General features: G+C 41.5%; 1 protein-coding gene across 3 annotated transcripts in view; it reads right to left on the minus strand.

Moving 5' to 3' along the window:
* Positions 1-22,032, minus strand: part of CHN2 (chimerin 2) — a 282,816-nt gene that overhangs the window by 175,077 nt on the left and 85,707 nt on the right. The window lies entirely within an intron of this gene.

Consider the following 22,032-nt stretch of genomic DNA (forward strand, 5'->3'; position numbering starts at 1 on the left):
TCACTATAGGCCAGCCCTGGGCTTAGCATCAAAGAAATAAAGATACATTTAAAACATGATAAAAAGCTTTTGCACAGCAAAGAAAACCATGAACAAAACAGAAAGGTAACCTATTAAATACAAGAAGATATTTGCAAATGATACATCCAATAAGAGGTTAATATCCAAAATACATAAAAAAGTTATACAACTCAACACCAAAACACCCCAAATAATCTGATTTAAAACGGGCAGAGGACCTGAATAGACATTTTTCCAAAGCAGATATGCAAGTGGCCAAGAGACACATGGAAAGATGCTCACCATCACTCACCATCAGGGGAACGCAAATCAAAACCACAATGAGCTATCACCTCCCACCTGTCAGAATGGCTAAACAAAGCAAAGCAAAACAAAACACCAAGAAATAACACATGTTGGTGAGGATGTGGAGAAAAAGGAACCCTCATTCACTGTTGGTGGGAATGCAAACTGGTTCGGCCACTATGGAAAACAGTTTGGAAGTTCCTCAAAAAGTTAAAAATAGAACTACCATATGATCTAGTAATCCCACTCCTGAGTATTTAGCCAAAGAAAATGAAAACACTAATTTGAAAAGGTACACGCACCCCTGTGTTTACTGCAGCAATACTGACAATGGCCAAGATACAGAAGCAACCCAAGGGTCCACTGATAGACGAACGGATAAAGAAGATTTGGTTCACACACACACACACACACACACACACACACACACACACACACACAGAGGAATATTATTCAGCCATAAAAAAGAATGAGATCTTCCCACTTTCAACAACATGCATGCACCTAGAGAGAATTATACTAAGTGAAATAAATCAGTCAGAAAAAGACAAACACCATATGATTTCACTTATATATGTAATTAAGAAACAAAACAAATGAACAGACAAAGAAAGAACAAGCAATAAAAGAGACAAACAAAAAATAGTCTCTATATAGAGTACAAACTGATGATTGCCAGAGAGGAGGCCGGTGGGTGGGGGGATGGGTGAAATAGACAAAGGGGATTAAGAGTACCCTTATCTTGATGAGCACTGAGTAATTTTTTGAAAATTTAAACTGGGGCGCCCAGCTGGCTCAGCTGGTGGAGCACGTGACTCTTGATCTCATGGTTTTGAGTTCAAGCCCCACGGTGGGCACAGAGTTTACTTGAAAAAAAGTAATACACTACAATATAATACAATACAATAAAACAAAACAAAACAAAATAAACATAATAAAACATGGTTCCCACCTCCCCAATGCGGTAGGGGGAGAGACACATGTGAAAGACTAAGTCTGAGAAGCAGCAGCACATAAATGCGGTAAGCATAGAGATGCTGGAGCTGCACTACCCGGGCTATCTTGCCAGTTCCTACCTGCGATGTCTTGGACAAGTCTCTTAATCTCTCTGTGCCTCATTGTTCTCATTTGTAAAGTGGGGCTATAGCTCTCATGGCGATGTCACAAGGACTGCAGAAATTACTATGGGTGAAGTGTAAAGTACCTGATAGAAAAAAATGCCAAGATGTCCAGTTGAAAACACAGTGACAATGATAAAGGGGGCAGGAGGAAGCTTTGGGATATGACTGTGGCCTTGAGAGCCGGGATGGTTTTACCACGTACACTTATCCCGACTCTTCAAGCTGTATACATTAAACACATACAGCTTTTTGCACATTCATCACACCTCAATAAACTGGTTTCTAAAAAAGAAAAGACATGCAGTAGACATTTAAAATGTCAGAACAAAGAACTGGAACATAAAGAAGGATCGATTCTGGGGGCAGAGTTGGCCTTGTTGGGAAAGACCCCCAGCAAACACCTGCCCTCTGGGCGGGGTCTTCTAACATGGCGCCCCATTTGCCAGGCTGTCAGAGGACAGGATAGCACAGTCCAGAATGGTGCGAGCCCAGACCTGCCTGGTGGTGAGAAGTCCCATCAGAAGATGACCCAGGGCTCAACTAAGGCAATGGCTGTGGGAAAGTAATGCAGGCAGTGGGGACGAGAGGTGCCAATGAGCCAAAGCCACGCCAGACCCCACGCAGCTTCAGTCACTTCTTCCGTGTGGGTGGGAGGGAAAGGGGAGAGAAAAGGTGGGGATGAGGTTGGAGGATAGAGACAGAAATCAGGCTCTTGGGTTTATTACATCTCGATGACTTGTTTTGTTCTTTAGTCTTCTGTCAATAGTCATTTTTATAAAGAAGTATTTACTGGGGGTGTTAGTCATCGAATTTGTGAAATAACATTTTAGATTTTTATGTCTTTTTTCAAAAGAAATACCAGTTCATTATAGGAGATTTTAAAAATACCATTGGACACCAAGAATAAAACTTCGCCTCTTACCCATTTACTACAATAACTACCCTATTTTTATCTTTATCCTTCTCGTTGTTTATATATTATACATTAAAAAAGCTTTTTTAACTGCAAAAATGAGATCATATGGTGTCCACTGCTTTAGAGTCTGATTTTTAAAAATTAAATGTGAACATGATTACATGTCATTAATATTCTTCTACACGATCAATTTTAACAACTTGCAAGTATTTCATTATATGGATATATCATAATTTATTTTTAGGTACTCCCTTATGTGAACACTTAAGTTGCTTCCATTTTGTTCTATTACTGAACATTCCTGTGGATGCATCTTTGCACACATCCTTGATTTTAGTGTTCATTTCATGTATTTCATCCGCACAATAACATCGGAATGAGGGAGGGAAAGTGAAGTAAATACATAAAGTAGTTGATTGTACTCTTCACAGGAATTACTCCAACCACCAAGTCCCTCTGCCCTGGAAATGCCATGTGCCTGCCCCACAGAGGCTGGAATGGGGTGAGAGAAATCCTTTTGAAGTAGGGAGCATCTTGCTTGACCAGTGATTCCAAGAATCAGCACTCAAGCCCCTCACTCTGCTATGTTCCCAGAGCCCGGCCAATTGGAAGCCAAACCAAGGCCAGGGCAGAGTCGATGAGCCAGGCAAGGTGGGCACCCCTGTGTCCACCTCCAGGAGACAGGCAACAGCCTAGCCTTTACAGCAAAGGAGCAGAGCACGACACAGCACCCCTCCTTACAGTTCTGCACAGACCGCAGGAGGGGTAGCCTTGGATTGGGCATTCTGCCTCTCTGACGCATACCCTAGCACATGCTAAGCCAAGAAAGGACAGTGACAGTGGGAAGGAAAAGGAGGAGCAAGATAAGAAAACTCAGTCATCTGAGATGGCGTGCTTCCATCCCCTGGGCCGCTATAAATATACTGATAGTGGAGGGGAGGAGATGAGTACATGGCTTGGCTTCTGGGAGTAGAGAAGGGGCAGGCAACTTAGGAGGCTGTCTGAGGGGTTTGCACCCCACTCAGAAATACAAGAGTAGAATAAACCAACAGAAAAAGAGGAAAGAAAAGAAAAGAAAAGAAAAGAAAAGAAAAGAAAAGAAAAGAAAAGAAAAGGAAAGGAAAGAAAAGGAAAGAAAAGAAAAAAGAAAAAGAATAAGAGCACCGCTCCTCTCCAGTCTGATCACATCTGGAGAACTGAACTAAGCTAAACTGGGCTAACACCAAAAGAGCAGTGCCATTCCAAACGCTTTTTGAATCCTAGTACGCAGTCTATTATTTTTAACTCAAAGGGGGATTTGGTTGCTTTTTAAAATTTATTATTGTAAAAGACTATGGCCTATTAGTTCTGTCTTTGCTCTAATGGTGGATACCCTCCAGATAGGGTTTCTGCTTTTTATCCTTCATTTGTTCGATCATTGACTTGTCCATTCATCACACACTGAAGAACTGCCAATTGATAGGTAATCTACTCTGTGCAGGACATGGCATTGCCAGGTATTGTGCGTATGGTCACGAGCAGAGGAGATCCCTGTGCTCATGCAGCTCTGGGCTTGTGCAGAGAACACAATTAATGCACAGGCAAATTAATTATTAAAGATAAAGTGCTTTGGAGGAAGTAAAGAAAGTACCATCATGAGACTAACAAGGCAGACCTGCTTAGGTAGCTACAGAAGGCATCTCTGAGAAGGGGCACAATAAGGCTGTTAGTCACCCAATTGGTGAATTTTCCTTCTGGGCACGCAGGAAGACGACATGTCCAGCCCTTTGCAAGGGGGTGGGGCCGTGTGGAATGGGTGCAAGCAACACTTTCCACTTCCAGGCCTGGCCTAAACAATCCTCCACGTGTTCCTTATTTTTCACCAGGTAATTCCCAGAAGCCCAAGAGGTTGGAGGGGGCACATGCTGGAATGGCTTCGTGGTCATGGGGCACACAGGGGAGTCCCCATTCTTATTTCTGATTTACACACACACCAACCACATTGGGCTATGACCTGAAGGCAAATAAATTTTAGTTTTTATAACCACTAAGATTTGGAGTTGTAAGTGATCGACTATTCCGAATAAGAGAGGAGGCAAGGTTATGCTAAGGCCTGAAGGGTGTACAGAAGTCAACTATTGGAAGACCTAGAACATTCGAGGCAGAGGAAGCAGCATGAACCAAGAGCCAAGACAGGAAGTCCGTGGAACTGACAGAAAGCTGGAAGGGTTGGAGCCAGCTGAGTGAAGAAGTGACATGAGGAAAGGCTACAGTGACAGGAGGGGCAGGTGATAGAGACCCCACCCCGCACCCCCACCACTCTTTCTCTCTCTCTCTCTCAAAAAAAAAAAAAAGAGGTTGCAGACCCCTAAAAAATATTTGAAGTGATCCTGAACTGGGAGCCATTAGACTTACAGAAAATTGGGCTCTTCAAATCTCGATTTCCTAGGTCTGGGCAAAAGATTTAACAGGAGGGGAAACAACGAACAGTGATAAGATGTATCTCGGTTATCCCCCTTTTGTTTTCCCTAAAATGGGATTTGGGGGCTGCTCCCTTAAAAATGTCATCACAATAAAATTATATTCTTAAACTAAAGAGGCTTGGACATAACCAATCACATCTAAAACACAGAAGGCTAATTATTAGACACACTTCACACCTCTGGAGGGAAATGCTCATTATTGTGTTAGAGGACAGGAATCTGGCAACTCGGCAGAATGCAAATGACCCGGAGTAATTCCACGGGAGCCCGCCTGATTACATTCCCATGTCGTCCGTCCCGCAAGGATGCTAACAAAGCTACTGGGACAGGAGGGACTTTGTAGCGGTTCTTACATAACGATTATACTGGATTAAGTGGCCTGCCACAACATTTAAACCATAAACAAAACCCTTGAAGAATCACCTTGGACACCAGATTCCCTGGACGTTTCCTCTTGGAGGGTGAATTTATCACAGGACGAGCATGTTGCAGTGTATGTCACACCTGCTCTACAACTTTCTTTCTCCTTTCAGCTCCCAGGACCTCCTTTCCTTCCAGTGTCCCTGAGGTCACACCCACCTTCTTGGCAATCAGCTCAGTCTGTAGTGATGCATCGTGGAGGGATTTTTGTCTTCCTGTCACTGTCCTCCTGTATGTTTTGCTTTGTGGACCCCCTTTATGGTTTATTAAACAAGTTACTTAATCAGAACATTCTCCTCTCTTTTACATGATGCCAGGACTTCCATTTTCAGGAGATGCTATAATTAACTTCTCAGGAAATGTTTACATTGACTACAGTTTTTAAGCTTGAAACCCACTCCCAGGAAACCAATAAAACAATATGGTGCTATCAAATCTGCTTCTTAAGACACCGCTAGTTTAGGGATGACAGATTTGCTGGCTCACGCTGTGCGCTACCGACGAAATCAACGAACACTCACACACTAGCTTCCACAGCCTGTCCTAAGGAGGGCTAACTCACAATGGGACCAAAGGCCAATCACAGCACTCGGAACACTCTTGAGATACTTGCCCAACACTGGTTCTGCATTTTGCCCACTGGACGTGAGCACTCTAGATATGGAACACCGAAATCTGAGACACAAATAAGATTCAAGTAAATATGTATTTTAAAAGGTTTGGTGGAGGGTAGGGGAGCAGTGGAAGAGAGAAAGAAGACAAAGAGAGATGAGGGAGTGGAGGGCGATAAGAATAGAAAAAGAAGAAGGAAGGGGGAAAAGAAGGCAAGTCAAGAGAGATCACTATTACATAGATGGGCTTTCTAATCCAGAAGAATAAAATTTGGGCCTGAAAGGTTACTTTCTGGCAGTCCGAATGGCTTCTACACAAGTAAACTTTATCAGACTTTTCATTCTCTGCAATGCAAACCAGACAGCTCACTGTACAATTGCTTTGATTACTTGGTCTCTAAAAATTAGCCAGCTATTGACTCAACTTTCCATTTTATCATGCCTCCAAGATTAAACAAATGCAAATTTTTTTTAACAAATCACAAGCTTTGTGATAAATTAGGGTAAGTGCCAGAACTATTGTGAAACTATTTTGTTTTCAGATAAAAACAAAATTCATCTTTGTCATAAAGGAGACTATCCATACTGATATGCTGGGTGCAGAATAATTGTTTTTATGATTTTAAGCATGTAAAATATGAACAGCAGAAAAAGGGACATTCTTTCTAAGCCATTTCTATCCCTAGCACCTAAAACAGGATGTCCTGACATAGTAAAGGCTCAAAAATACATGTCGGATATGGCTGTTTTATATCTTTTTGAAACCTTGATATATGTAGCTACCGTTTGAACAAGTAACATTCATGGGCTATCAACAACTTTATTTTTGCCTCACTCTGTCCCTTAAATGCATTCTGTTAGGTTAACTCTTCCCCTGCCTTGAAAGAAATTTAGGACAAACCTCATGTCTTCAGATTACTTTTAGATAATAAGTCTGTCAGCAACTCAGCTCAACAAAACTCAAAGTGGAGTAATTAACATGTTCACCCCAGTGAAATACTTTGAACTTGATTCAAAGTTAGAACTTCCCCACTTCCGGGCTCAGTCTGTTTCTGGCTACTTGCCTGAGGCGGAAGAAATCTATTCCCTCCCCTGCCCTTTTATACGTCCTCCTCCATCTTGCCAGGTGCCCTTTCAGATCGGGATGGAGGGGAGAGAAGGAGTGGGAAAGGTCGTACTCAATTCGTATTCATACCACTCAAAGAAGGCTTAGGTGCTCTCCCAACAAGTATTTATTTTTATTTATTTTTTAATTTAAATTCAATTAATTAACATATAATGTTTCAGTGGTACAGGTCTGTGATTCATCAGTCTTCTCTAATACCCAGTGCTCCCAGCAAGTATTTAAAGTGTACTCTCTTCCGGGGGTGATTTCATGTGTTCCTCCCTGAAATCACTGGGGGTCTCTCACCTGTACTAAATGCTGGTTCCTTAGCGCTCCTTCCTCGGCCACTGGAAATCTGGAGGCCCACCCTCCTTTTGGTTTCACTTTACCTTCCAAGTGACTCTCCTGGACAACTATCTCTGAGCCCACCTCACATCTGCTTCATGGGAAACAGTCACTCGTTTGCCCCAACAAATTTCTGATACCGAATGGGCCTTCAAGGTGACAAGCTGAGCAACCTGACCTTTAGATTTCCTAGAGGTGAGTCAGGTCCCAGTACACTGTGCCCCCCAAAGTGCAGAGGACACTTATTAAACCCTCCAAGAGGTCCAGTTGCAGCTACTCTCCCTGTGCTTGAGGAAAGGGGCAGGCACGCTCCTTCTGCTTGCGCTGATCTCTCGGTCAAATAAATAAATAAAATCTTTAAAAAATAAATAAAATGAAATAAATAAAATAGTTCCTTTTTCACATAGTAGTATACAAAAATAGTCCATTTTATACTAAAATGTGAATATTTAGATTTCCAAAGCAGAATAATCAGGACAATGATTGTTCACTTGATTGCATTTTATAGTTTTTCATGCGGTTCGGTTAGGTGGTGTCCTCTCTCTCTACAAATCACAGCGTGGCTAAGCCTCCCTGGATGTGTTTTTTTACTTGCTCCCTCTGTCATTTTTGGTTTCTTAGCTCTCAGCTACAGCCCATATCATATCAACCTCCTGGGGATATCACAGGATCAGGTTTTAGTCATCTGCAAAGTTGGTTTGGTTCACTATTTATGTCCTCTACTTTCTCCCTGAACTTCTATGAAACTGCGAAATTGACATATTTGAGATAGGAGCGTATTTTTAGGAACTAACCCCGGTGGCTTTTTGTGTGTTTGTTTTGTATGCTGTCTGTGCAGCCAGTGACCCTTGCCCGTCCCGTCAGCTAGGACTACCGCTTTTGTTACTTTACAGAGAAGGAATGACACAGCATAATGGCAGAAAACAAAGAAATGGATTCTCTTCTATTTCAAAATCTGGGGCCCTGGAATGAGCTGAAGATTGGAAAGGATGAGGATTAAGTAAGCAAAGACTCAGTTCAAGTCCCGCAGATTAGGGGAAGCTCATAGACCAGCGGAGGGTGGTAGAAAGGTGCCAGAGGATGGGGGTCCCTAAGAAGCAGCCGCAAACCCCACCCATCTCCAGGCAGAGCCCTGAGTGGAGTGGGCAAAGGAAACCCTCTGGTAGAACTAAGGAAAATGAGGCCAGGAGCATTGTACCTGCCTGTCCTGGTAGCGTTTGAAGGAGGAGGAGGAGCCAGGGTGGAGACGTGTGTGTGGGGTGCCTGGGCAAGTGAGGCAGCCCCAGATGGACCCTAACGCCTAAACACATCATAAGAGCAGGTGAATGACCCCTAAAGGTAGCACATCAGTGGAGACAGGCCCTAGAGAGCCCGCCGAGTTTCACTTCTGGAAAGAACAACTTCAGTGAGTCAAGAGTATCATGAAAGTAAGAGAGGCAGACCTCAAGGTGCCTTAAGGGGACTCTGAGCAATAGATGACTAGGGACCAAGAAACAGATGCCAGTATCAACACATGGCAGCAATGAGAAGACAGCCTGCTGCCCTGATGAGGGGGACTGGCTGAAGCCCCCAGAACCTGGACAGACCTGGAAAAGGAGTGGGACAAAGTTCTAAGCACACTGGCCCCAGAGCCCGTATTTGGCCACTGTAGTAGGTGGAATAGTGTCCCCCCTGCTGCCAAAGTCACGTCCACCTGGAACCTCAGAATGTGACATTACCTAGAAACAGGGTGTCCGCAGATATAATTAATTAAGATGAAGTCATACTGGATTAGGGTGGGCTCTCAGTCCAATGACTAGTGTCCCTGTAAGAAGAGGAAACAGAGACACGGAGACACACAGGGAAGCATACCCTGGGAATATGGAGGCAGAGATTGGAGTGAAGCAAGCTATAAGCCAAGGAACGCTATGGATTGCTTGCTGGGCGCTGTTAGAAACTAGAAGAAAGGCAGGGAATTTTCTTCTCAATGGCCCTTGGAGGGAGCACAGCCCCGCTGATACCTTCTGGCTTCTAGCCTCCAGAACTGTGAGGGAATACACTTTGTTGTTCTAAGCCACCCCGTTATAGTTTGTGATGGCAGCCCTAGGGAACTAGCATAAGCCCTAAGCACCCTGCCCCACTGCAAATGGCACTGAGCAACAGCACTGCAACAGGTGGGAGAGACAGGCCCCAAAGTGTCTGATCCAGACTGGGGAAAGCCAAGGACTTTCATCTGACCGAAGGCCTTGTCAGTTCTGAGTTCAATCTGGAGCTCTGCTCTCAAAAGGAGGTCCATTATTGGATTCAGTTGGGATCAAGTGTAGCACCAGTAGAAGGATCGCTTCTGAGAGGCTCTCAAATGCTCCTGAACTTTCTGTGGCGTCCTGCGCCCCAGATGATCCAGACCCCACCCAGAACTCCCCTCATCCTGGCTCTGGAAGGACACTGGGAAGGGCTGCAGATCTGGACCTGGGGAGTGAACACTAGCTTAGCCAGGTGACCTTGGGCAGGTCATGTAGACTTGCTCCTCCCATCTCATCTTACCTACAATATATGAACTATACTACTTGCCCTACTTCATCCCAAAGGACTGCAGTCGAATGAGAATCGTCTGGAGTTGGGTTTTTTGTTTATTTTAAGATTTTATTTATTGATGAGAGAGAGTGAAAGAGTGAGTGGGAGGGAGAGGGAGAAAGAATCTGAAGCAGACTTCACACTGAGTGCAGGGCCCGACATGGGGCTTGATCCACAATCGTGAGATTATGACCTGAGCCAAAACCAAGAGTCAGACACTTAACTGACTGAGCCACCCAGGCGCCCCAGTCTTGAGTTTTAATATACTGCATAGGAAGGAGTACTTATTATCACCATGACTGTAGGTTTATCTTCTCCTTCCTCTTCAAATAAGTCAAATAAATTTTCTAAGGCACAAATTAATAAAAACTCAAACTTAAAAATATGGTTCTATGGTTCCACTATCTTTCATTGAAACTGACAACTTTACTAGACTGGAGCAGGCCACTTTGAGGGCTGGGAGGTGAAGCACTACCATATCCCCCTGTGGCACCAGAAGTTTATGAGATGCACTTCCCCTTGGGGAACAGGGGCAAAGCCAGAGGAGCCCTGAGGAAGGGCTGGGGATCAGGCTGGAGGACAACAATGGTAAGGCCACCAGCCTGTTCCAAACTGGCCACTGCAACTGTACTTTTCTAAGAGAGCTAGCTACAGGAGTATAGTTTAGCAGAGAGTCATTTAAAAAAATCTGGTGAAATACGCATAACAAATTCACCATCTTAACTATTTTTAAGTGCACGTTCAGAGGCATTAAGGATATTCATACGGTCATGTAACCATCACCACCATCCATCTCCAGAACTTTTTCATCATCCCAAATTGAGACTCTGTGCCCATTACACAAGAACTCCCCACCCACTCCAGCCTCCGGCAACCACTCTTTCACTTTCAGTCTCTATGAATTTGGCCATTCTATGTAATTATATAAGTGGAATCATACAGTATTTGTCTTTCTCTGTTGGGCTTATATCACTTAGCCTAATGTCTTTAAGGTTCATCCATGTTGTAGCACGTATCAGAATTCCATTCCTTTGTAAAGGCTGCATAATATTCCTGTGTGTGTGTGTGTTACATTTTGCTCATTCATTCATCCACTGATAATGGGTTGTTTCCACTTTTGGCTACTGTGAATCACACTGCTATGAATGTGGCTGTGCAAATATCTGTTCAAGTCCTTCCTTTCAATTCTTTTGGGTAGCAGAGAGTAATTTTTAAAAGTAATCTACAGAAGAAAATTAGAAACTGCCAAAAAAACCTAAAATAATTAAATTTACCTTTCTTAGGATTCAAAAAGGGAGCCATTATTAGGGTTTTCAGAGCTAATGTCATAAAAGCTTTTCTTATCACAAACTTTTTAAGAAAAATGACAAAGAACTTTCTAGACTCTATTTGCAGACTATACAAATGACAGGAATTAATTATTTTGATAATTACCAAATTTTACACCTGTCCTTTATATATTTAATGTTAAGTTTATTTTACCTCTAATTACCAAAATTGACTAACAGAATATGAAAATATATTCATTCAATTTCTGAGAATATTTTGTTTAGAGCTAACGCCATACATATATAAATAAGATTTTTAAAAATACTGCATGTGGTAACGTAGCTCTAAGGAATATCATGCTTCATGTGATGAGCTTATTCCTGTGTTTTATCAAATGCCTACAAGTCAATCAATTTAAATGGATAAAGGCAGGGCATTTACTATTTAAAGAATCCCTAAAGAAAAGCTTTTGGAAAATACACTTTTTGTTATTCAAATGATCACCTGTTAATTTATCTACTTCAGAATTTCATGTTCTGGCATTTTTTGAAAAAGAGAAACTCTTTGAGTCTGGAAAATGAATCACCACTTTCTTTTTTTAAAACTTTACCAATTGGGCTCATCATATTATTTTGTTGGCTCAAAGTATCACGCTATATCTTTGGCTCTTTTGAGCACACTTAAAGGCAGAAAAGAGCATCACTCAACACTGAGAAAGAATGTAAAAGGGCAATATTTTCCCAAGATTGTCCGTACAGAAGCCAACTGTCAAAGGCCCAGGGAGACACCACATGCTTTAATGAACTGTCTCACCTTCTCCTTACCAGCTTGCCTCTGTTTCTTCTATTTCATTAATGGCCAATTCCTGTCTCTTCCTTTTCAGGATATTTCTGGCCTCACTCTCCTCTTTTCTCTCTGAAATGCCCTAGTTCAAGACATCACTGACTTTTGTTTAGTGTGTTGTCTCCAGTCTCTCTCACCATTTGCCATTGCCTCTGCTCTCAAGTCTACACTCCTCAGCTTGACATGGAAAACCTTCCATAATCTGACCCCAATCTTCTTTCCTAGTCTGACTTGTGCTCTTGTCTCTCATGCATCCTGGACTGTAATGAAATCTGCTCCTTCTGGGTTCCCTCTGAGTTCCTGCCTCCAAATCTTCACTCCATGCTATTTTCTCTGTCTTCCCTGTTTCTCCTTCCTGGAAACTCAGGCTCTTATCTGTACTCTCATGGGGAGTTACTGATTTGTCTCTTAAAATGCTTATCACTTTCTACCCCATGTCAGTTATCTGTGTTTATATCTCAGTCCCTCATTCCTCCTATCTAATAAAAGTTCAGGAATGATCATGGGATACCAAGCAGTATCAGTAACCTTGTTTTATAATTGTATTGCTCTTATGAACAGAGTTTTGAGTTATGTGCAATAATAATAAAATAATACACAGAGGACATGTTGTGCTTTCCAAATCTATTACCTACTATCACAAGACTTCTGAAAGAGGTGACATCTCCAATCCTCATTTGACATATGAGCAAAATGAAGCAAAGATCTAGGAAAAACCAGTGTCGTTGTATCAGGTGAACAGGAATTTCTGAAGGTGCTAGAAAAACATAAAGCATTCACAAAAATGAAGCTCAGCCTGACTACGCACCCTTTGCTAGTCTCCAGACAGCACCACCTATGAACTCAGGAATGTCTTGATTTATGACGATCATCGAGATCAACCAAACTTCAGATGAAACACAAGAGTGCGTGTGTTCTCTCATGACAATAGAAATAGCTGCAAATCACTACGAGTAATGTCCTTTAGGACAGATTCTCTTTTTTACTTTTATTTTTTGTTTTATTTTTTAAAATATTTTTTTAAATTTATTTGAGAGAGAGAGAGAGAGAACATGAGCAGGAGGAGGGGTAGAGGGAGAAGTTTCCCCGCTGAGCAGGAAGCCCGATGTGGGGCTTGATGCCAGGACTCCAGAATCATGACCCGAGCCTAAGGCAGCCACCCAACCACCTGACCACCCAGGCACCCCCAGATTCTCCTTTTTAATCCAGAGGAGCCATTAACAGGTATCTGCCTAGATTTGCCTTGCTCCCAAGTGCAAATCTCACCTCCAGCCAAGCTCCTATCATTGACGTAACTTTGTACACAGAATCAAGCTAGTGACAAAGTATCCCAAGGAGTGTTTACGTGTTATAAGTCACTCTTCACACCTGTAAGGCAGGTCGTAAGAAGTTCTTTGAATATCTGGCTTCCATATGCCCCTGTACTATTAAATAGATTTAGAGCACTTTACCTCTTTTGTCCACCACTTTTTCAATGGAGTACACATACGCCATTAGGAGCATTTTTTAAAAGTACACAATGGAAAGGAACCCAGCCCTGTAGCATGCAAATACCCTGGCCAAAGCTAGCAGAGTCTGTTAGGCAAATCCTCTCTTGGAAGTACCTTTTATTCCCTTCAGAGTGTCCAACAGCTCTCTGTTGTTTTATCCCATAGCACTCAGCAACATACAAGCTATTTACCCAACACACTGGGGATCCTTACATATAAAGCATTTTAGCATATGTTTAATAAAACACATTTGATATATCTAGATTTTTTAAAAGATGACGAAACATAAACCTTCCCTTTTTGGAGTAATCCTGGCTGTAAGCTTCTCAGCCCTTGCACTTGTTTCTTCAACACAGATGATTTCTAGCATGTGGTGCCCCTGGATAGCTCAGCCAAGATCATGCCATGTTTCCCTCCTCTGAGACCCAACGCCCTACATCTCAGACATCAGTGAGGCCTCCCACAAGACCCTGTTGGCTCAAGGCCCTTTGTTAATTTGCCTAATCCTTTCTGCTGGCAAATGCAGTAATGCCACTGAGGCCAGATCTGCATTAGTCAATAATCTGCTCCTCAGGTGTTCACTTCTCCTCATCTTACTAACAAATATGAAGAGATGGGTAAATAGGCTCAACAGCCAACTATTCTGGGCTTTATCTAGGCTACCAGGTGAAAACATTGGTAGAAAAGCCTCAGTAACCATCAATGGATGGTCTTGTGGTTTTATATACCTTTCTAGACTCCTGAGATCTACTGTTGAGTAGTTTCTGATAAAGAACTGCTGTGGTATAAATGCAGTGTTATTCTGAGACCCTCAGACTAGCATTGCAGAAAAGCAGAAGTTGACTGAGGGCTTCAGAGGGGTGGGGGGTGGGGGAATGGGATAGACTGGTGATGTGTAGTAAGGAGGGCACGTATTGCATGGTGCACTGGGTGTTATACGCAACTAATGACTCATCGAACTTTACATCAGAAACCAGGGATGTACTGTATGGGGACTAACATAATATAATAAAAAACATTAAAATAAAAAAAAAAAAGAAAAGCAGAAGTTGAAATCCAGCTCTGTGTTGTGAAACAATCTTATATAAGTTGCTTAACCTGTTTCTTCCTCTGCCAAACAAGAGTGAGACGACCCCCATTGGCCGCTGTCTATAGACGCATCTGAGGGCACCTGGACAAGCGCGCAGTGCTGGGCAAGAAGGACAGTTATGTCCTGGATTAAGTATGAGGCTTTGTTGTGGTGCACAAGTGCTTTCTCTCTATAATGTCTAAATAGACACAAAATAGGAGGAAAAGGAAAATAACCAGCAGGAGGGGAATTTTTAAGAATGAACTTTTATCTGAGAAAAAAGGGATTGTGTCCATTTGGTTACAGTTCTAATTATATTGTCTTCACTGTCCTAAAGGCACTTTCTAGGTGTTAAAAACACCAGAAAAATAACATGCAATCCCTGACCTCAATGTGCTTACATTTGGTGTATGTATATATATCTGTGGGCGTGTCTGTGTGTTCCGACTATATGTGTGTATATGTGTGTCCATGCCCGTGTGTCTGGGTTCACGGCTCAAATGAAGTACATTGGAGCTTGCTATTCGAAGGAGCACGGTCTACACGGGGAGTCCAGGTAGACTGGCAAGGATCTGGAAATACTTCACAGATAAGTCTGTGTGTGTGCTGGGCCCTGACAGGAATAGGACTTCAGCAAGCAGAAATAGAGGAGGAGGGATCTGGGAAGAAAGAAAAAAAGATATGTGAGAAAAGGCAGTGAGCGGAGATAGTGCAAGGCATGTCCCATGGATAGCAGTGTGCTGATGTGTACAGGTAATGTCAACTGGGCACCTGTGAGGCCTTGACCTAGCTAGGAGGCACCAAAGATAAGCAGGACGGGTCCTCTTCAGCTCCGGCAGACTCTCAGCCTGCACTTAAAATGCTTCCGAAGCAAAATGAGCCACATTAAGGCAAACTGTCAGCTGCTTCTTTGATTCTGCCCTTGTCCTTCAGTTTGGCACAAAAATGGACTTTCTTGTGCTTACAAGACAGACTCTAAGGATTATACTTGGAATTTAGAGTTCTGAGGAAGTGTTTCTGTGTACACAGGAAGGCTGGCAAAACAAGAAAGGCATTTCACCTCCCAAGACACTCTTGTTTCTCCTAACTCATGTAACTATAAGAAAACTAGGAATCCTTTAAATGCCTATAGGTCTGATACTGAAGTGGTCCTACCGTAGTATTTCTCCAGGTGCACTGCTAACAATAACGAGGACATTCACCATTCATTCATTCTTTCCTTCATTCAACAACAATTTACTGCACACCTATCATGCACCAGGCACCCGTTCGAGGCACTGGGGATATGGTAGGGAACACACTAGATAGCCCCCCACCCTGCACTGCCATGGAGCTCACAGGCTAGTGGGTAGAGACGGACAATAAATGAAACAAGCAAGTCAAAGAGTAAGTCAGATGGTGAGCTATACTATGAAGATAAGGGGCAGGGAAAGAACATAAGTAGTGCTGGTGACATGTGAGCCAATACTTGAAGGAGGAGAGGGGTAGAGATTCATGCAGATATCTACGAGAAGAGCATCTATGGCAGGAGGAACAGCAATGCAAGAGCCCTGAAATGCACCTGGGGCGGCTAAGGATGCCAGGATGCCTAAAGCTGAATGAGGGAAGGAGACGGTAGTGAGATGTTAGGGCAGAGACGCAGCAGCAATCAGGAGTCTGGAGCAAGAGGACAATTAGTAGAGTGCAGATTGTGGAAGCAACTAGAAGATAATATTTCATGGTGGAGGAAGTGAGTGATCAATATTAGCAGATGTGGCTGAGAGGTCAAATAAGGTGAGGGCTGAGAATGGACTTACTCTTTGACTTGCTTGTTTCATTTATTGTCTGTCTCTACCCACTATGCTATGGAGGTGGTTGGCGACTCTGACTAGAAGGGATTAGGTGGAGGGATGGGAGCAAAAGCCTGATTGCAGGGAATTCAATGGAGAAAGGGAGGGAAAGTGTAGACTACAAAGTGTTCTGAAAAGGGAATAGAGAAATGAGTTGTATGAGTTCCTTATATTAAAACAAATTTTCATGGCAGCATTTCCTCAATTTGTTTTGATATAAGGAACTCATACAACCCAATAGCAAAAAGGCAAATAATATGATTTAAGAATGAGCAAAGGACCTGAAAAGACATTTTTCCAAAGAAGGCGTGCAAATGGCCGATAGGTACATGAAAAGGTGCTTCATATCACTCATCATCAGGGAAATGCAAATCAAAACCACAATGAGATACCACCCCACACCTGTCAGAAGGGTTTTATCAAAAAGATAAGAGAACAAGTGTTGGCTAGGATGTGGACAGTTGGTGGGAATGCAAATTGGTGCAGCCACTATGGAAAACAGGATGGAGGTTCCTAAAAAAATTTAAAAAATAGAACTGCTGTATGATCCGGCAATCCAACATCTGGGTATCTATCCAAAGGAAATGAAATCATTATCTCAAAGAGATGTCATATTCATTACAGCCTTATTCAAAGTAGCCAAGTTATGGAAACAACTGAAGTGTCCCCCAATGGATGAATGGATAAAGAAGTTGTGGTATTCAGTCATAAAAGAAGGAAATCCTGCTATTCTCAACAACGTGGATGAACCTTGAAGCCATGCTAATTGAGATAAGTTAGAGAAATGAAAGTACTTGATATTATTTATATAAGAAATCTAAAAAAAGTTGAACTCATGGAAACATATACAGCATGGTAACTCTAATCATAGTACTGTATTATATACTTGAAGTTTGTTAAGAGAATAGATCTTAAATGTTCTCATGGCAAAAAAAAAACCCCACAAAGATAAGTATATTAGGTGATGGATCTGTTAATCTTATTGGGGTAATCACTTAATCATCCCATTTTATACCTTAAACTTACACAATGTCATTTGTCAATATATCTAAATAAAGCCGGGCCAGAGGGTAGTAAAAAAAAGAAAAGAAAAGCTGTTTTTGTTTGATTGATCTTTTTTGTTTTGTCCTGTTTTTTAAGTGAGAGAAATAACAGCCTGTTAGTAGGCTGATAGGAATGGATCCAGTAGAGTGGAAAATTGATGATGCTGGAGGGAGAAGGGGAGTGGTTGGAGAGGGAGACTCTAGTGGACAAGTGAATGGGATTACCTTAGGTGGCAACAGAGACAGTTCACGACCTGGAAGAATAGAGAAGGCAGCCGGGCACCAAGGCTGGAATGNCGATAAGTGCCTGGAGCTCATGGAAATCCTCTTCCAGGACTTCCATTCTCTTCCTCAATGGCACTGCACAGGGGGCTCGTGGTAGAAGAGGAAGACAAGAGTGGGTCAAGAAGGGTCTGGGGTGCTGAACCTGAGTGAGGAGGGGGTGTGACATGAACTGACCTGCATTTTGGAAGCTCCTGCTGGCATGCAGGTTCAGAAGGAAGGCAAAGGTGGAAACAGCAGCCAACAGTGAGGAGGTTATGGCAATAACCCAGGATGAAGATGAGAAGTCTGTGGGCTTTTTCCACAAACCACAGTAGTAGCAACGGAAGTGGTAGCAACAGGTCAGATTCTGAATATATTTTGAATACAGGTGAGTATGGACGAGTCAGTGAAGTACAGGGTATTTTATTGTTTTGCACCCAAAGGAATACACAAAATCAAGAGATGTTATTATAACATTTAAGCCAAAAAGCAGTCACATTTCAGCTGCTTTTACTGACAATTATCCAGTTTTTAACTAGCAAAGACTATTTCAGAACTGTGGCTAATGTCAATAAGTGAGGCCAGTAAACACATAAAAATCTGTTGGTATTATAAAGCATTGTAGAAACTGAAGCTGTAGTTAAAAGCAAGGCATCTGTATCTGGTCCAATAAGCCAATTGTCAGGAATGAGCCAATAAATCACAAAATTAGTGTGAAAAATATTTCAAGCTTTCTAAGATCAAAGAATGGATAGTAAAATATTAACTTGATGTCCTTTTAACTTTCTTTTCTCAATATTTATTAGTGTTTGACCTCCCTTGAAATGAGAGTTCCATTATAAGCTCTTTTGATAAATGGATTGAAAGGATGGATTGAAGGGTTGCTCAAAGCACTCCATCGTCCCTAAGTATTTTCTATTCTCCAGTGAAACACTATTAGTCGGCATTTTACAGTAACTGTCCTCAGCATATCAAAAACATGCATCTCTACTCAACACAGAGAAGAACTAAGAGGATTGCCCTTTCTCTCCCTCTGCTGCCACTGGTAACTACAATTACAGATAATCTTACAGATAAAGAAGGAACGCGCACATTTACAGAGCACAGTAAAACTGTCGGTGCCAAAAATGTCCATGCCTGAGGCCTACTTTGAACACATTTAATATAATATTTAGGGCTTGGAACAACCAAAATAAATGAGGAGCCCAGTTCCCCTTTTCAAATTTATAGCAAACTTCCTAGAGAGTAGAGGGCAGAGATCCCTCTCTCTTCTTTCCCTATGTCAGGTTTGGTTTAAGAAGCATTCACCATTTTTGGGGGCGCCTGGGTGGCTCAGTTGTTAAACGTCTGCCTTGGGCTCAGGGCGTGATCCCAGAGTCCTGGGATCGAGACCCGCATTGGGCTCCCTGCTGGGGGCCTGCTTCTTCCTCTCCCACTCCCCCTGCTTGTGTTCCCTCTCTTGCTGGCTGTCTCTCTCTCTGTCAAATAAATAAATAAAATCTTTAAAAAAAAAAAAAAGAAGCATTCAACCATTTTTGTCACCCAGATGTTCTCTGTCGTCCTAAAAGGCATATAACACAGATTCCTATAAGAATCACCGCAATTTTTGACCAAATAATTAAACTTTGGGAATTTAATATTAAAGAAACAAAGACGCATAAAGATTTAGCTGTAAAATCCTAAAATTTATACGGATCCACAGAAGACCTCAGATAGTCAAAGTAATCTTGAAAAAGAAGAACAAAACTGGAGGCATCACAATTCCAGACTTGAATTATATTACGAAGCAGTAGTAATTAAAACAGTATGGTACTGGCATAAAAATAGGCACATAGATCAGTGGAATAGAACCAAAAACCCAGAAATAAACCCACAATTTCATAGTCAGTTAATCTTCAAAAAAGGAGGAATGAATGTACAATAGGAAAAAGTCTTTTTAACAAATGGTGTTGGGAAAACTGGACAGCCACATGCAAAAGAATGAAACTGAACCACTTTCTTTCACTATACACAAAAATAAACTCAAAATGGAGTAAAGACCTAAATGTGAGACCTGAAACCATAAAAATCCTAGAAAAGAGCACAGGCAGTAATCTCTCTGACATTGACCATAGCAACAGTTTTCTAGATATGTCTCCTGAGACAAGGGAAATAAAAGCAAAAATAAATTATTGGGACTATATCAAAATAAAAAGTTTCAGCAGAATAAAGGAAGCAATCGACCAAACCAAAAGGCAACCTACAGAATAGGAGAAGGTATTTGCAAATGGCATATTTGATAAAGGGTTTAGTATCCAAAATATACAAAGAACTTAACTCAACACCCAAAAACAAATAATCCAATTAAACACAGGCAAAAGATATGAACAGACATTTCTTTAAAGAAGACATACAGACGACCAACAGACACATGAAAAGATGGTCAACATCACTCATCATCAGGGAAATGGAAATAAAAAATTACAATGAGACATCACCTCACACCTGTCAGAATGGCTAAAATAAAAAACACGAGAAACAACAAATGTTAGCAAAAATGTGGGGAAAAGAGAACCCTCTTGCACTGTTGATAGGAATGCAAATTGATGCAGCCATTGTGTAAAACAGTATGGAGTTTCCTCAAAAAATTGAAACTAGAACTACCCTACAATCCAAGAATTGCACTACTTGGTATTTACCCTAAAAATACAAAATTCAAAGGGACACATGCACCCCTATGTTTATTAAAGCATTATTTACAATTGCCAAACTATGGAAGCAGCTCAAGGGTCCATCAATAGATGGATGGATAAAGAAGAAGTGATATATCTATCTATCTATCTATCTATCTATCTATCTATCTATCTATCTGCAATGGAATATTATTCAGGCATAAAAAAGAATGAAATCATCACAGCATGATTTATTAGGAAAACAAAATTGAAATCAACCTAAATGTCTAACAACGGGTGACTGGTTAAAAAAATAAGTTCTATCAGTGCAAATAAGCTATGCATAACCATTAAACATGATGTCAAATACTTAAGATACAGAAATGCACTCACAGTGGATTTTGAAATAAAATTAATATAAATGGTCTGACCATATTTTTGTAAGAAGAGAATATATATTTATATGTATATACGTATATAGAAAAAAATTAAAAGCATAAACATCAAAAGATTTATGTGACTATTTCTAAACACAGGATTTTCAGGGAGGCTGTCCTTTTTGGCTCATCAGTATTAATTCTAATTTTTCTACTACTGTTCTAATTTTTCTACAACACGGTTCTAATTCTTCATAAGCATCCTATTATTAATCATGTAATTGGACATGGATCAGTAAAAGTTACTAAACATTGTTCACGGTGGCACTCAAGTCTCATAAGCCTGGCCAAATGCATCCCTATGGCTCCTGACTTTGCTTGCTTTCTAGACGTGTGGTTATGTTAGTGTTTAAGCCCTAATGTGGCCCAGAGATGGCCTTCTTCCACAGATCTCTGACAATCTGCTAACAGTCAGACCCAGTACATTCTTCAGGTATCAAGGGCAAGGAAATGGGGAACAGCCTCAGATTCTAATACCCACAGAACCACAAAGAATGAGGCTTTAACTATAAGCTTCAAGTAAGATATGTCATAATGTTGGTTTCCTTTGCATGAAAGCAATAGGCATTGTCTAGCAACAAAGTGCAGCCAGCACTTTAGAAGGTGGGGGCACAGAGGGGAGATAAGAAAAGCCCCAGAAAGTGAACAGGAACACGTGCATATTTGGTGGGATGGGCCTTATGCTATAAAACAGCACAGCACAGTTAGGGAAATTCCAGGTAATTTCAAGAATAAGACCCAGTATAAAGGCCTAAGCAATTTCCAAAGATTCCTTTAAATTAAGAATGAAGTCCCCAAAGAACTAAATTCTAATACCTTGAACTTCAAACAAACCGCTTTAAAAGCAACACTAAAACATCAAACAGAAAGTAGATTAAGTGCATGCTCCATCTGTAAGAGCTTGCTTACCACAAACTCAATTACTTATTCCAAAATGAGATCCCAGTTTGTTTGGATTTACTGATAGGCTTATCCTGATAGATGAGAATGACAGATCGAAGAGGAGAAAGCTTCTGTTTCTTGGTCAGATTCAAAACCACAGCTCCAGGTAAATGCATAAACAGGTAGCTAGGCTTTGCAAAACAAAACAACCCTTTACAAAACAAAACAGGGCGTATCTATCTGCAAAGTCAACCCCAGTATCGATTTTTATCTTTTATGCCATCTATTTGAATATAGAAAACACTAGGGTGTATTTGTTTGGAAATGGGTCCCAATTCCCACCATGCCCCTGCCCAGAGATAATGTTTATTCCAAATAAGTATGTTCTCTTTGTTCAGTTCTACAGTTTGCTTGTA

Source organism: Ursus maritimus, unplaced genomic scaffold (genome assembly GCF_017311325.1).
Source record: "Ursus maritimus isolate PB19 unplaced genomic scaffold, ASM1731132v1 scaffold_3, whole genome shotgun sequence".
NCBI classification, from domain to species: domain Eukaryota; kingdom Metazoa; phylum Chordata; class Mammalia; order Carnivora; family Ursidae; genus Ursus; species Ursus maritimus.